This window comes from Mustela nivalis, assembly GCF_964662115.1.
Source record: "Mustela nivalis genome assembly, chromosome: 3".
In the NCBI taxonomy this organism is placed as follows: Eukaryota; Metazoa; Chordata; class Mammalia; order Carnivora; family Mustelidae; genus Mustela; species Mustela nivalis.
This window is the reverse complement of record NC_139022.1, coordinates 26,926,864-26,941,650: the sequence shown is the minus strand read 5'-3', so window position 1 is coordinate 26,941,650 and position 14,787 is coordinate 26,926,864.

Below are 14,787 nucleotides of genomic sequence, written 5' to 3'. Positions count from 1 at the left end.
ATATAGCATGGAATTGCACATTCCTCCTTTGAATCCGACAGAGCTTCACCATATCCTTAACAATTTGGGAAAAACACGCTATTATTTTTCTTCATAAAATTTCTCATGTTAGGCTGTGATGGTTGTCATCAGCAGTAACTCCTCTGAAGGCTTTGTCAAAAGAGTTGAAAAAAATTGGAAAGGTGTGAATGAAGCTGTTTGCTGAATATAAAGAAAAGAGCATTGAAGTACAATTCACACTCTTACTTCTCCTTCTATGCTTTCAGATGTTTGACATTTGAAAATTTTGCTTCTAGAAGAGATGCCCTATATAATTCTTACTTTAAGGAGCAAGTTGCTTTTATAATTTTTTTTATTATTCTACCATTCAAGTATTTCCATTTAAATTAAATTCAAAACCATTAAAAAAAATAAAAAGTGCAGCCAGTATTCAATTCCTGGGCTAAATAATTTTAGAAAGCTTTGTGTTATTGAACCTACGGGGTATTTCTGTAGTTTTAACTCTTTCTTTCTGTGATTTTTCCCATTAGTCACATAAGTGACTGCAATATAACAGACATTGAGGATAAAGGACTGAATAGAACAATCCTTGGCCTCATGAAGTTGAGAATCTAGCAAGGGAGTCAAACAATTCAATCATTCAGAGACAATTTATTGAGTGCCTGGCCTAAGATGAGCACAGCAAAACCCCATCCCAGAGGAATCATTTTTTTAAGAGTTCTACCTTATTTTTTTCAAGATTTTATTTATTTATTTGACAGAGAGGCAGGCAGAGAGAGAGAGGAGGAAGCAGGCTCCCTGCTGAGCAGAGAGCCCGATGCGGGACTCGATCCCAGGACTCTGAGATCATGACCTGAGCCGAAGGCAGCGGCTTAACCCACTGAGCCACCCAGGTGCCCCCCAGAGGAATCATTTTAATGGGAGAGATAGATAATAGGGAAGCCAACTTTAAAAAAAAAAAATCGTACTGGTTTTTCTTTAATAGTGATGCATATTTGAACTAAATAAGCACATTTTAATAAGAGCAGTGATTGAGAAGAGGTTTTGTAACTGAGTGGTCTGAAAGGGCCTCTCTGAAAAAGTCTGTTTTGAACAGATTTCTGAATAATATCAGCCAGGAAGCTGCGTAAAAATCTCAGGGATGGGTGATTTTTCCAGTCAAAAAACTGTAAAGGCTCCAAAGTCACAATACAGCTGTAAGTTTCTCTAATAAAGTAACTTTCTACAAAGAATGAGAAGAAATAACTAACCCAGGTTTGAAAGAAAAGGGATAGACTTTCTATGGAATTCATATTTAATTAAAGCTCTAAAGGACAAAAATACAATAGAGCAAAATTCTGGTCCCTCTGATATACCTAATGAAATCATAAACAAGGTGTGGGTAGCAAAGAGTGTGTGGGAATGTTGGTAAGGACAGTGGGGAAGAGTCATCCGTGAACATGTTCTTAAATGAAGCAATTCTTGTGTTGTTTTAAAGGGTAACTTGGAGTTTGCCTAAGTGATTAGAGAAGGATGCCTCGGCTTATGGAAGTTCAAAGCCATAAAGATGTGACAAATTACAGCAGATATTTTCATGTATATTTGTTGTTGCTTCTAGTAATGGTGATCTAAAAACTCCTACTTAAGACAACTTAAAAATCCAGACAAAATAGCTTTAAAAGTTAAAAATATCAGAATGATTATAAAAATAAGTGAGGGATTACTGGGCCAAAATACGAAACACAATGAGAGCCTAGAGATATATGCCCTGAAGCCATTTTAGCTATGAGAGCATTTGAAACTGCTAAAACACACTGAGCTGTGTTTTTAATAGACACTTGATACTAGAGAAAAAAAATTCAATATCCAGCAGCAATCAAATTTGAGGACTTTGGTACAACCCAAATTTAAGTTGAGATCCCCAAAGCACAAGGAGAAGCAGAAATAAGACTAGAGCCTACCTTGCCTTTTGTGTAAACTGAGAAAGTCAACCACTGAATTTGGAGTATGATTGTCTTGTAGAGTCTCAGATATAAGAGAAAATCCTGCCAAGGAGGACCATACCATTATTATAGCTCTTAATTATCCCTACTCAATAAGAGTTTCAAATATAATGTCTTGAACATACCAAAATGTAACAAAGCACACAAAGAAAAACCATTAACAAGATTTGATAGACAAAATGGGATTAAGTATGATATTAAAATGATCAATAAAGATTGTAAAATGGCTTGAGTACTCTGCTCAAAGAAATGAGAGGGGAAGCAAATTGAACAAAAAACTGAAACTAAAAAATGATATTGAGAAAGATTTTATAAATGAACCAAATGGATACTCTAGAACTTTAAAGATATGACAGCCAATTTAAGATACCACAGGGGTGCCTGGGAGGCTCACTTAATTAAACCTCCAATTCTTTTTCCTTTTTTTTTAACACCTTAATTTTATTTTATTTCTTTCATTTTGGCTCAGGTCATGATGTCAGGGTTGTGAAATAGAGCCCAGAGATGGGCTCTGTGCTGAGCCTGGAGCCTGCTTAAGATTCTTTTCCCTTCTTTTTCTATCCCTTCCTGCGCTCTCACTCGCTCGCTCTCTCTTGCTTGCAAATAAATAAATAAATAGATAGATAATAGACAAAGCAAAATAAAAGCAGATTATGAAAATAAATATAAAGTTTTTGAAATGAAAGCAAGTTCAAAATAAAATAGAGAAGACCTACACAGCTAAAAGTTCATTCAGGAAATCTATTATTAAAGAAGTCAGTATGACACAATGTTAAGATATCAAAAGATTGGAGCATGTACTTTACAGAATGGGTAATCCAAATGGCCACTCATAGGTAAAAACTGTTTATCTTTACTATGAATCTGGAATTAAATTAAATTAAAAATGAATTAAAACCTAAAATGACATACTATTACACACTTACTATATTGGGCAACAGTAAAATTGTCTTGCAAGGATGTGAAAGAATGAACGTGCCCATAATAAAAACATTTGAGGTAAGTTGGACAATATTTAGAAAACTTAAAAATAAAAATAAAGATTTGGTCCATTCCTAGAAATACAACATGGAACTTAATGAATATTTTCACCAGGATATGCAAACAGATGATTATAGCTATTTCTTTCATAACGGCAGATCAGTAGTGGTCTAATTGCACAATGTTACATTAAATAAGAGAGAATATTAACAAACTAGGAGGAGGGGCTAGGTTGTTATCATAAACAGATCTTCTATGGTGCTGATTATGTTTTATTTCTCAAAATCTTTAAGTTAAAAAAGTTTTCAAATTTATATCTAGATAGATAGATGATAGATGGACATATCCCAGAAGCTGCAATGCTAGTCTAAGACCAGGCTTTCAAGGGCTTTTCTATACTCTACTAAATACTTGAAACCATTCATTATATCATAGCTCAGTGTTCAAATCTCCATTTGTTTCCTCAGTTTCCTAATATTTATCTTAAGGTGACCTGATGCAGACTTTTGATGACCTTTGTCTAAATATTTCTATTTTCACAAAGTCCTTTTTAAGACTGAGAGACTAAAACTTAGAAAAATACTCTGATTGTTATCTCACTAGGGTGGAAAATATATAGTTACCCATTAACTAATGATATCCATGTCTACATTAGATCCATGACATTTTTAATTCTTGGGAGCTTTTGGTTAAATGAATTTTTAAGCTTCCTTTAAATGAAGCTTTAAGCCATCACCACATGAATAAAATTAAAGAACTAAATGAAAACAGGCCAAGTATTTACAGAGTAATAGAATGTGCAGTGGAAAGAGTACAATTCTGAAATCATAAAGCCTAAATTAGTGTGATGCATCTTTACTAGCCATGTAATCATAAACCAGTTATCTAAATGTGTTAGCCTCAGTTTTTTCACCCATGAAATGGTGATGATAATACTTATTATGCAGAGTTGTTGTGTGGATGTGATGAAGCATGGAGCATGAGAGTCTCATATTCCATGCTAAAACGATAGCTATTTTTATACTTATAATAATTCTAATAATAGTAATTAAATTGTTCAAAATGGTAATATTCATTTATATTGAGGCATTGTATTGACTATTCATAGACACATTTACCAAAATAAATTTCATTTTACGTTACCTCCTCTGAGGATATGTATTCCCTAATTCAATATGAATCTCATTATGAATAATAATTATCATAATAAATATGCTGAATTTTCTTCTATTTATTTTTAGGGAAGTATCCTTTACTGTTGAACATATATATAAATATATAGATGAAATGATCAAGTCACTCGCATGTCTTAGGAGAATGTCATACCTTTAGTAGCAATCTTGAAATCGTGGCCATTGGTTTTGATTTTTGTTTTGGTTAGATGTGGTTCGGTTTTTGTCATTTTAAAAATCCCTCCAGCCCTTGGATCTGTCTGACCTGATTGCTTTCAGCTGTTTCTGCAACAAAATTGTCCCGGCAGCGAAAACTCTCATTGTTTACAGTGGCGCCCCCTTCTGAACACTTTGTTAATAAAAAGCTATTTTTTTTTTTCGGGCTATGGTAAATGTGGAACAACCATGAGGTATTTCAAAGAGGTGAACCACAGATAAATTTCTCTAAGGGTGGGGTGAGGGTTACTCAAAAAGGAACTTGACAAGGCTTTTAAAGATATCGACAATCATTATAACATAACGTGAATGATTGTTACTGTGCTCTTAACTGGGCAAACACTTGTTGGCTTCCAAGAAAGACTAATATAGTTGAGATGGTTCTAGCGGCCTTCTAGTACAGGGTCTCATGAGGCAGGGATTCTAGCCACTGGCTGTGCAAGGCATGAGGCCTGTTAGTGATTCTATTTTTTCCTCTGCAGAATAGGTCTTTCTACATTCCAGGTCCTTTCTACCCCAATAAATAATGTGGCGATTCTCTCAGTGAGTTGTACTATTGGTTTAAACAGCCAACTGTCTCTTTAAAAGGACTTTTGTTTAAATTCCTTTAAAAAAAAGTCCTTTCAAAAAAATCTTTTTTCTTTATTTTTTATTTTTTATCCCATATGTTTACTCTGATCGTGGAACTTTGTCATTTTGACCTTCTCTGCTGGTTAAAATATTCTTCATCATCAGCACCTACTGCTCTCCTCTCCTGGTGGTCTCTCCGGAAGGGGTCTTCTCTAGCTCTTCTAGCAGGTGATGGGCACTTCCCCTCTACCCCTGTTGCCAGACCAGCCTTACCTATCCTGCAGGGTCAGGTCGGCCTGGCCCTTTATCTGTTGTTCTCCTCTGAGTGGTTAGATTTTCATAGATCCCGTGCTTTGCTTTTGTCAGGATTTACCTGGATTATCAAAACCCTTTTCTTGTGCCAGTGAAGCCTAAGAAACAGTCCTAATGAGAGAACCAGGAATTCAAACAGATCATATTTATCCTGAATGTTCTGTCCAAAATGAAAAATTCATTTCAGAGGAGCCTCAAGATCTCTGAGAAGGGAAGTTTCACCAACTCTGTCATGTAGGGGCATCAATTTGTCCCCTCCCCCCATTTTAATATCTCTTAAGGTGGCACTCACCTTGCACTTGATGACATATCCTACTTTAACTGACAGCATTTCTCTTTCTTAGTCGAACATAAACTATAGTGCATCTTACCCTTGATGAAAGCTAGGATGCAATTAAATACTCTATTACGGTTACAATTCTGATATTTGAAATCCTCCGGTAGCTCCCTGTGCCCCCACAGTGTAGTACCTCACCTCCTCGCCATAGTATACAAACCTTCTCACCCCCAGTGTTAACCCCGGGACTCAGCCTCCATCCCCAGGTGATGCTGCCAGATCAGCTGTCGGTTGTCATGAACTTGCTGTAGTTTCCCGAATGCACTGTGCTGTCTCCTGGCACTTTGAAACTTGACACACTCATCCTCATTCTTCGCATTGCCCTTGTCTATCACCTCCCCTGAAAATCTGTTCCTAAGTGGCTTTTCCCAGCTCCCACCTACCCTTGGCAGTCTTTTATCTCCCTGTGGTAAAGCCTGTCACACTGCATCATGGACATGCCCGTTGTCCCCCTGAGAAGAGAAAAGGGACAATGAGGGCCCCCCGCATTTGCAGCTCTAGTGCAGAGCCCCATGCCTGGCTTGCAGGAAATGCCAGATCATGAAGACAAACGGAGATCATCTTCTGGCTAAAACCAGCTCTTCTTTGCCTATCGCAGGATCTGGTCTATAAAGAGCAGCCAGTTATTATTGCTGTTTTTCTAGGGATTTTTACCCCATATATTTCCCAGGTCTTTACTCTTTTTGTAGCACTTTAATTCAGGCTTCAACCACTTCCTAGTCAGATCAGGTAAAATCATTTTCCTTCCCATACCCTCGATGTATTTCACATCTACTAATTCTTTTTTTTAAGATCTTATTTACCCATTTGACAGACAGATCACAAGTAGGTAGAGAGGGAGGCAGAGAGAGAGGGGGGAAGCAGGCTCCCCGCTGAGCATAGATCCCAATGTGGGGCTCCATCCCAGGACCCTGAAATCATGACCTGAGCCGAAGGCAGACGCCTAAACCTCTGAGCCACCCAGGAGCCCCCATATCTGGTAATTTTTAACCAACGTGGATTTGCTGCATCAAAGAGTTCCTTCTTCTTCAAGTATAAATATATAAATAAAGTGATCAAGTCACTCGCATGTCTTAGGAGAATGTCATACCTTTAGTAGCAATCTTGAAATCGTGGCCATTGGTTTTGATTTTTGTTTTGGTTAGATGTGGTTCGGTTTTTGTCATTTTAAAAATCCCTCCAGCCCTTGGCTCTGTCTGACCTGAGTGCTTTCAGCTGTTTCTGCAACAAAATTGTCCGGGCAGCGAAAACTCTCATTGTTTACAGTGGCGCCCCCTTCTGAACACTTTGTTAATAAAAAGCTTTTTTTTTTTTTTTTTTTTTTTTCGGGCTATGGTAAATGTGGAACAACCATGAGGTATTTCAAAGAGGTGAACCACAGATAAATTTCTCTAAGGGTGGGGTAAGGGTTACTCAAAAAGGAACTTGACAAGGCTTTTAAAGATATCGACAATCATTATAACATAACGTGAATGTTTGTTACCGTGCTCTTAACTGGGCAAACACTTGTTGGCTTCCAAGAAAGACTAACATAGTTGATATGGTTCTAGCGGCCTTCTAGCACAGGGTCTCATTAGGCACGGATTCTAGCCACTGGCTGTGCAAGGCATGAGGCCTGTTAGTGATTCTATTTTTTCCTCTGCAGAATAGGTCTTTCTACATTCCAGGTCCTTTCTACCCCAATAAATAATGTGGCGATTCTCTCAGTGAGTTGTACTATTGGTTTAAACAGCCAATTGTCTCTTTAAAAGGACTTTTGTTTCAATTCCTTTAAAAAAAAGTCCTTTCAAAAAAATCTTTTTTCTTTATTTTTTATTTTTTATCCCATATGTTTACTCTGATCATGGAACTTTGTCATTTTGACCTTCTCTGCTGGTTAAAATATTCTTCATCATCAGCACCTACTGCTCTCCTCTCCTGGTGGTCTCTCCGGAAGGGGTCTTCTCTAGCTCTTCTAGCAGGTGATGGGCACTTCCCCTCTACCCCTGTTGCCAGACCAGCCTTACCTATCCTGCAGGGTCAGGTCGGCCTGGCCCTTTATCTGTTGTTCTCCTCTGAGTGGTTAGATTTTCATAGATCCCGTGCTTTGCTTTTGTCAGGATTTACCTGGATTATCAAAACCCTTTTCTTGTGCCAGTGAAGCCTAAGAAACAGTCCTAATGAGAGAACCAGGAATTCAAACAGATCATATTTATCCTGAATGTTCTGTCCAAAATGAAAAATTCATTTCAGAGGAGCCTCAAGATCTCTGAGAAGGGAAGTTTCACCAACTCTGTCATGTAGGGGCATCAATTTGTCCCCTCCCCCCATTTTAATATCTCTTAAGGTGGCACTCACCTTGCACTTGATGACATATCCTACTTTAACTGACAGCATTTCTCTTTCTTAGTCGAACATAAACTATAGTGCATCTTACCCTTGATGAAAGCTAGGATGCAATTAAATACTCTATTACGGTTACAATTCTGATATTTGAAATCCTCCGGTAGCTCCCTGTGCCCCCACAGTGTAGTACCTCACCTCCTCGCCATAGTATACAAACCTTCTCACCCCCAGTGTTAACCCCGGGGCTCAGCCTCCATCCCCAGGTGATGCTGCCAGATCAGCTGTCGGTTGTCATGAACTTGCTGTAGTTTCCCGAATGCACTGTGCTGTCTCCTGGCACTTTGAAACTTGACACACTCATCCTCATTCTTCGCATTGCCCTTGTCTATCACCTCCCCTGAAAATCTGTTCCTAAATGGCTTTTCCCAGCTCCCACCTACCCTTGGCAGTCTTTTATCTCCCTGTGGTAAAGCCTGTCACACTGCATCATGGACATGCCCGTTGTCCCCCTGAGAAGAGAAAAGGGACAATGAGGGCCCCCCGCATTTGCAGCTCTAGTGCAGAGCCCCATGCCTGGCTTGCAGGAAATGCCAGATCATGAAGACAAACGGAGATCATCTTCTGGCTAAAACCAGCTCTTCTTTGCCTATCGCAGGATCTGGTCAATAAAGAGCAGCCAGTTATTATTGCTGTTTTTCTAGGGATTTTTACCCCATATATTTCCCAGGTCTTTACTCTTTTTGTAGCACTTTAATTCAGGCTTCAACCACTTCCTAGTCAGATCAGGTGAAATCATTTTCCTTCCCATACCCTCGATGTATTTCACATCGGGTAATACTGTTTTTTAAGATCTTATTTACCCATTTGACAGACAGATCACAAGTAGGTAGAGAGGGAGGCAGAGAGAGAGGGGGGAAGCAGGCTCCCCGCTGAGCAGAGATCCCAATGTGGGGCTCCATCCCAGGACCCTGAAATCATGACCTGAGCCGAAGGCAGACGCCTAAACCACTGAGCCACCCAGGAGCCCCCATATCTGGTAATTTTTAACCAACGTGGATTTGCTGCATCAAATAGTTCCTTCTTCTTCAAATATAAATATATAAATAAAGTGATCAAGTCACTCGCATGTCTTAGGAGAATGTCATAAATTTAGTAGCAAATTTGAAATCGTGGCCATTGGTTTTGATTTTTGTTTTGGTTAGATGTGGTTCGGTTTTTGTCATTTTAAAAATCCCTCCAGCCCTTGGCTCTGTCTGACCTGAGTGCTTTCAGCTGTTTCTGCAACAAAATTGTCCGGGCAGCGAAAACTCTCATTGTTTACAGTGGCGCCCCCTTCTGAACACTTTGTTAATAAAAAGCTTTTTTTTTTTTTTTTTTTTTTTTTTCGGGCTATGGTAAATGTGGAACAACCATGAGGTATTTCAAAGAGGTGAACCACAGATAAATTTCTCTAAGGGTGGGGTGAGGGTTACTCAAAAAAGAACTTGACAAGGCTTTTAAAGATATCGACAATCATTATAACATAACGTGAATGTTTGTTACCGTGCTCTTAACTGGGCAAACACTTGTTGGCTTCCAAGAATGACTAACATAGTTGAGATGGTTCTAGCGGCCTTCTAGCACAGGGTCTCATTAGGCACGGATTCTAGCCACTGGCTGTGCAAGGCATGAGGCCTGTTAGTGATTCTATTTTTTCCTCTGCAGAATAGGTCTTTCTACATTCCAGGTCCTTTCTACCCCAATAAATAATGTGGCGATTCTCTCAGTGAGTTGTACTATTGGTTTAAACAGCCAACTGTCTCTTTAAAAGGACTTTTGTTTCAATTCCTTTAAAAAAAAGTCCTTTCAAAAAAATCTTTTTTCTTTATTTTTTATTTTTTATCCCATATGTTTACTCTGATCATGGAACTTTGTCATTTTGACCTTCTCTGCTGGTTAAAATATTCTTCATCATCAGCACCTACTGCTCTCCTCTCCTGGTGGTCTCTCCGGAAGGGGTCTTCTCTAGCTCTTCTAGCAGGTGATGGGCACTTCCCCTCTACCCCTGTTGCCAGACCAGCCTTACCTATCCTGCAGGGTCAGGTCGGCCTGGCCCTTTATCTGTTGTTCTCCTCTGAGTGGTTAGATTTTCATAGATCCCGTGCTTTGCTTTTGTCAGGATTTACCTGGATTATCAAAACCCTTTTCTTGTGCCAGTGAAGCCTAAGAAACAGTCCTAATGAGAGAACCAGGAACTCAAACAGATCATATTTATCCTGAATGTTCTGTCCAAAATGAAAAATTCATTTCAGAGGAGCCTCAAGATCTCTGAGAAGGGAAGTTTCACCAACTCTGTCATGTAGGGGCATCAATTTGTCCCCTCCCCCCATTTTAATATCTCTTAAGGTGGCACTCACCTTGCACTTGATGACATATCCTACTTTAACTGACAGCATTTCTCTTTCTTAGTCGAACATAAACTATAGTGCATCTTACCCTTGATGAAAGCTAGGATGCAATTAAATACTCTATTACGGTTACAATTCTGATATTTGAAATCCTCCGGTAGCTCCCTGTGCCCCCACAGTGTAGTACCTCACCTCCTCGCCATAGTATACAAACCTTCTCACCCCCAGTGTTAACCCCGGGGTTCAGCCTCCATCCCCAGGTGATGCTGCCAGATCAGCTGTCGGTTGTCATGAACTTGCTGTAGTTTCCCGAATGAACTGTGCTGTCTCCTGGCACTTTGAAACTTGACACACTCATCCTCATTCTTCGCATTGCCCTTGTCTATCACCTCCCCTGAAAATCTGTTCCTAAATGGCTTTTCCCAGCTCCCACCTACCCTTGGCAGTCTTTTATCTCCCTGTGGTAAAGCCTGTCACACTGCATCATGGACATGCCCGTTGTCTCCCTGAGAAGAGAAAAGGGACAATGAGGGCCCCCCGCATTTGCAGCTCTAGTGCAGAGCCCCATGCTTGGCTTGCAGGAAATGCCAGATCATGAAGACAAACGGAGATCATCTTCTGGCTAAAACCAGCTCTTCTTTGCCTATCGCAGGATCTGGTCAATAAAGAGCAGCCAGTTATTATTGCTGTTTTTCTAGGGATTTTTACCCCATATATTTCCCAGGTCTTTACTCTTTTTGTAGCACTTTAATTCAGGCTTCAACCACTTCCTAGTCAGATCAGGTGAAATCATTTTCCTTCCCATACCCTCGATGTATTTCACATCGGGTAATACTGTTTTTTAAGATCTTATTTACCCATTTGACAGACAGATCACAAGTAGGTAGAGAGGGAGGCAGAGAGAGAGGGGGGAAGCAGGCTCCCCGCTGAGCAGAGATCCCAATGTGGGGCTCCATCCCAGGACCCTGAAATCATGACCTGAGCCGAAGGCAGACGCCTAAACCACTGAGCCACCCAGGAGCCCCCATATCTGGTAATTTTTAACCAACGTGGATTTGCTGCATCAAATAGTTCCTTCTTCTTCAAATATAAATATATAAATAAAGTGATCAAGTCACTCGCATGTCTTAGGAGAATGTCATAACTTTAGTAGCAAATTTGAAATCGTGGCCATTGGTTTTGATTTTTGTTTTGGTTAGATGTGGTTCGGTTTTTGTCATTTTAAAAATCCCTCCAGCCCTTGGCTCTGTCTGACCTGATTGCTTTCAGCTGTTTCTGCAACAAAATTGTCCCTGCAGCGAAAACTCTCATTGTTTACAGTGGCGCCCCCTTCTGAACACTTTGTTAATAAAAAGCTTTTTTTTTTTTTTTTTCGGGCTATGGTAAATGTGGAACAACCATGAGGTATTTCAAAGAGGTGAACCACAGATAAATTTCTCTAAGGGTGGGGTGAGGGTTACTCAAAAAGGAACTTGACAAGGCTTTTAAAGATATCGACAATCATTATAACATAACGTGAATGTTTGTTACCGTGCTCTTAACTGGGCAAACACTTGTTGGCTTCCAAGAAAGACTAACATAGTTGAGATGGTTCTAGCGGCCTTCTAGCACAGGGTCTCATTAGGCACGGATTCTAGCCACTGGCTGTGCAAGGCATGAGGCCTGTTAGTGATTCTATTTTTTCCTCTGCAGAATAGGTCTTTCTACATTCCAAGTCCTTTCTACCCCAATAAATAATGTGGCGATTCTCTCAGTGAGTTGTACTATTGGTTTAAACAGCCAACTGTCTCTTTAAAAGGACTTTTGTTTCAATTCCTTTAAAAAAAAGTCCTTTCAAAAAAATCTTTTTTCTTTATTTTTTATTTTTTATCCCATATGTTTACTCTGATCATGGAACTTTGTCATTTTGACCTTCTCTGCTGGTTAAAATATTCTTCATCATCAGCACCTACTGCTCTCCTCTCCTGGTGGTCTCTCCGGAAGGGGTCTTCTCTAGCTCTTCTAGCAGGTGATGGGCACTTCCCCTCTACCCCTGTTGCCAGACCAGCCTTACCTATCCTGCAGGGTCAGGTCGGCCTGGCCCTTTATCTGTTGTTCTCCTCTGAGTGGTTAGATTTTCATAGATCCCGTGCTTTGCTTTTGTCAGGATTTGCCTGGATTATCAAAACCCTTTTCTTGTGCCAGTGAAGCCTAAGAAACAGTCCTAATGAGAGAACCAGGAATTCAAACAGATCATATTTATCCTGAATGTTCTGTCCAAAATGAAAAATTCATTTCAGAGGAGCCTCAAGATCTCTGAGAAGGGAAGTTTCACCAACTCTGTCATGTAGGGGCATCAATTTGTCCCCTCCCCCCATTTTAATATCTCTTAAGGTGGCACTCACCTTGCACTTGATGACATATCCTACTTTAACTGACAGCATTTCTCTTTCTTAGTCGAACATAAACTATAGTGCATCTTACCCTTGATGAAAGCTAGGATGCAATTAAATACTCTATTACGGTTACAATTCTGATATTTGAAATCCTCCGGTAGCTCCCTGTGCCCCCACAGTGTAGTACCTCACCTCCTCGCCATAGTATACAAACCTTCTCACCCCCAGTGTTAACCCCGGGGCTCAGCCTCCATCCCCAGGTGATGCTGCCAGATCAGCTGTCGGTTGTCATGAACTTGCTGTAGTTTCCCGAATGCACTGTGCTGTCTCCTGGCACTTTGAAACTTGACACACTCATCCTCATTCTTCGCATTGCCCTTGTCTATCACCTCCCCTGAAAATCTGTTCCTAAATGGCTTTTCCCAGCTCCCACCTACCCTTGGCAGTCTTTTATCTCCCTGTGGTAAAGCCTGTCACACTGCATCATGGACATGCCCGTTGTCCCCCTGAGAAGAGAAAAGGGACAATGAGGGCCCCCCGCATTTGCAGCTCTAGTGCAGAGCCCCATGCCTGGCTTGCAGGAAATGCCAGATCATGAAGACAAACGGAGATCATCTTCTGGCTAAAACCAGCTCTTCTTTGCCTATCGCAGGATCTGGTCAATAAAGAGCAGCCAGTTATTATTGCTGTTTTTCTAGGGATTTTTACCCCATATATTTCCCAGGTCTTTACTCTTTTTGTAGCACTTTAATTCAGGCTTCAACCACTTCCTAGTCAGATCAGGTGAAATCATTTTCCTTCCCATACCCTCGATGTATTTCACATCGGGTAATACTGTTTTTTAAGATCTTATTTACCCATTTGACAGACAGATCACAAGTAGGTAGAGAGGGAGGCAGAGAGAGAGGGGGGAAGCAGGCTCCCCGCTGAGCAGAGATCCCAATGTGGGGCTCCATCCCAGGACCCTGAAATCATGACCTGAGCCGAAGGCAGACGCCTAAACCACTGAGCCACCCAGGAGCCCCCATATCTGGTAATTTTTAACCAACGTGGATTTGCTGCATCAAATAGTTCCTTCTTCTTCAAATATAAATATATAAATAAAGTGATCAAGTCACTCGCATGTCTTAGGAGAATGTCATAAATTTAGTAGCAAATTTGAAATCGTGGCCATTGGTTTTGATTTTTGTTTTGGTAAGATGTGGTTCGGTTTTTGTCATTTTAAAAATCCCTCCAGCCCTTGGCTCTGTCTGACTTGAGTGCTTTCAGCTGTTTCTGCAACAAAATTGTCCCTGTAGCGAAAACTCTCATTGTTTACAGTGGCGCCCCCTTCTGAACACTTTGTTAATAAAAAGCTTTTTTTTTTTTTTTTCGGGCTATGGTAAATGTGGAACAACCATGAGGTATTTCAAAGAGGTGAACCACAGATAAATTTCTCTAAGGGTGGGGTGAGGGTTACTCAAAAAGGAACTTGACAAGGCTTTTAAAGATATCGACAATCATTATAACATAACGTGAATGTTTGTTACCGTGCTCTTAACTGGGCAAACACGTGTTGGCTTCCAAGAAAGACTAACATAGTTGAGATGGTTCTAGCGGCCTTCTAGCACAGGGTCTCATTAGGCACGGATTCTAGCCACTGGCTGTGCAAGGCATGAGGCCTGTTAGTGATTCTATTTTTTCCTCTGCAGAATAGGTCTTTCTACATTCCAAGTCCTTTCTACCCCAATAAATAATGTGGCGATTCTCTCAGTGAGTTGTACTATTGGTTTAAACAGCCAACTGTCTCTTTAAAAGGACTTTTGTTTAAATTCCTTTAAAAAAAAGTCCTTTCAAAAAAATCTTTTTTCTTTATTTTTTATTTTTTATCCCATATGTTTACTCTGATCGTGGAACTTTGTCATTTTGACCTTCTCTGCTGGTTAAAATATTCTTCATCATCAGCACCTACTGCTCTCCTCTCCTGGTGGTCTCTAAGAAGGGGTCTTCTCTAGCTCTTCTAGCAGGTGATGGGCACTTCCCCTCTACCCCTGTTGCCAGACCAGCCTTACCTAACCTGCAGGGTCAGGTCGGCCTGGCCCTTTATCTGTTGTTCTCCTCTGAGTGGTTAGATTTTCATAGATCCCGTGC